Source organism: Sorex fumeus, unplaced genomic scaffold (genome assembly GCF_029834395.1).
Source record: "Sorex fumeus unplaced genomic scaffold, SorFum_2.1 ptg000035l, whole genome shotgun sequence".
Taxonomy (NCBI): Eukaryota; Metazoa; Chordata; class Mammalia; order Eulipotyphla; family Soricidae; genus Sorex; species Sorex fumeus.
Window position 1 is genome coordinate 8,037,577 of NW_026606092.1, and position 2,710 is coordinate 8,040,286.

The following is a 2,710-nucleotide window of genomic DNA, read 5'->3' on the forward strand; positions in this document are numbered from 1 at the left end:
TTCCACCCCTTAGCTATTTCTGCTAGCCAATTGGTTGTGCCCAAATTAGGTCTCGTACGGCAAATACAAATGAACAATCAGATTGCATATGTAATGAGGGCTTGTGAAATGGCCTATAGATCATGAGGAGCTAATATGAGGTCTTGGATATCTGACCCCTCCTTTCTAGTTTCTTCTGTTACACTGGTGTACTAAATATCTCCAACCACATTATTTATTACTTCCAGTTCTTACTGATTAATTCTGCCATCTTCTACAAAGAACCTCTTTTTTCACTTAAGATAGTACAATTTTGGTCCTGGAGCTGATTTTTTGGGTTTCTCTATACCTAAGTAGTCTATTCACTGTAGTGTCTACTGACTTTCCAAGAGTGAAAGTTGAATTACAAGCCTTAGGCGAGAAAGTGCTAGATGTTACTATGTCGTTCAAGGCAACTAAACTCAAGTAATTAAAAGAAATAGAATTAACTTAATAAAAACAAATGTGAAAAAATAAAGCCAAACAAATCTCATCACAAATCTTAAAAATTATCATAACTATATATGACTTTAATATTATCTTCAAGTTAAAGTTAACCAGGATCTCTGTAGTGTAGGTTCAAGTATTGTCCAAGGTGGAGATTATGCATTTATACTTTTATTCCTACCCTAAGTATTAGCTCCACATTTCTTGAAACCTGATCTTCTAAGTCCTAAAGACAATTTTTATCCAATGAGACATCAAAGGGACAATTATAGGATTTTATTAAGAGATATTAAAGATGAACAAACAAAGACAGATAAAGTTTATGTATCATAAGACAGTATTGTAGGATAACATTGGTTTGTCCTTTCTCCCTTGCCATAGGGAGCTTAGGTTTATCAGGTTACACCAATCACAGTTCTCCTGAGACACTCCCATTCCTTTGTTTATCTGTAACCTCTTTCTTTATGCTTTGCTTCTTCCCCAACCAGTCACCTGTATTCCCTAATCAAACTCTGTTAACTTGTAAGGTCAGATCCTTCTAAGGACACTGGACTTGTATTCATAAGTGAAATATTGCTTTGTTTCCTTCTCTTGTGTTCTTTTGCATAGTAAATTCGAAGCAATGTCCTTTCTGTATAGATACAGGAAGACAGTTAATGCTATGCTATGTTTTTGTAACTTGGGAGTTAATAGACTCCAGATAATATTCACTCCTGGGCATCTGTTTCCTGGACTTAAGCCTCAGCTGCCGTTACTTCCTAGCACCCCAAAAGTAGGGTCCTTATGAGAGAGAACAAAAGGGAATGCCCTGCCACAGAGGCAGGGTGGGACGGGGGGATGAAGGTGGGAAGGATATTATCCATGGTGGTAGAAAATGGGCACTGGTAGGGGATGGGTATTTGATCATTGTATAATCGAAACCCAAGCACAAAAATTTGTAAATCTACAACTCTACCTCATAGTGTTTCACTGATAAAAAAAAAGTAGGGTTCTTATGAGGGACTGGACGGACCCAGGGAAAGCTGTGTTCTACCCCGGCATTGAAATGGACCAGGACAAAGTGCCATAATGCTCAAGTATAAGTTAATGATCATAAGTTATGAGCATTCATGGATAGATTCTGTCATGATCCAAAAAGTAACAACCTGATTAGCACCCTACTACGGTTAAGAAAGATTAACATGGGTCCCCAACACCGTGCCCTGTTTTCTCCCTCTATCAGGTCAGTAAATAATTGAACCCAGGATGCCACCTCCTCCACGCCCACATCCCAGGAGTCCTCTCAGACCCTGGACCACCAACCCTTCCATAGCACCTTCCAGTTCATCCCCAAAGCCGCACCCAGTTTTCTCCCTCACCCTGGTTTATACCCTTTCATACACCAGGTTCACGTAGGGGGTGTGGCCTCTGTAGAATTAGGCGTGGACTCTGTAGAATCGGGAGTGGCCTATTTTGGGGTTGGTGACCACTCAGTGTCTGCAGTTATTTTACCTATACCCAGCAATCTGGTGTCACTTCTCAGTCTCCATACCACCACAACAACATAAAGAAACAGCACAAATCCCCACCACGAGGAGAGGATGATGAAGAGTCCAGAAGCCTCAATAGGCGTTACTCACAAATGTGACCTCTCCAATAAAGAATTCAGAGATGAACTATTGAAGATGTTCAATGAACTCAAAGAAATGGTGGGACAGATATCCAGAAAATTAAAGAAGGACATGAAAGAAACAATGGATTGGTCAATTGAGAAATTACAGGAAGAACTGAAAGCAGAAATTGAAAAGCTATGCATAGAAGTGTCACGAATAAAGGATTCCGTAGACGAACTAAAAATACTCAGTGTGTGCTCTCAACAGTACAATGGCTACAGCCGAAAACAAAATCAGTGAGCTTGAAGATGAGCTGCAGGAAGCTTACAGGCAACAACAAACAATGGAAAGAGATCTCAAAATAGAATGAATCAGAGATCTAGAATGAATCAGAGTCCTAGGGGATGATTTCAAGAGGAACAATGTTAGAATCATTGGAGTACAAGAAGGTCAGGGAAACAATCCCAATGAAAAAGCCACAGTTAAAGAAATCATTGCTGAAAAGTTCCCAGAGCTGGACAATGCAGGCATCCAGATTCAAGGAGCCTAAAAGGTGCCAGCTAAAAGAGACCCTAACAAAAACACTCCGAAACATATCATAGTCAGAATGATGGATGCCACAGATAGAGACACAATACTGCAAGCAGCAAGGT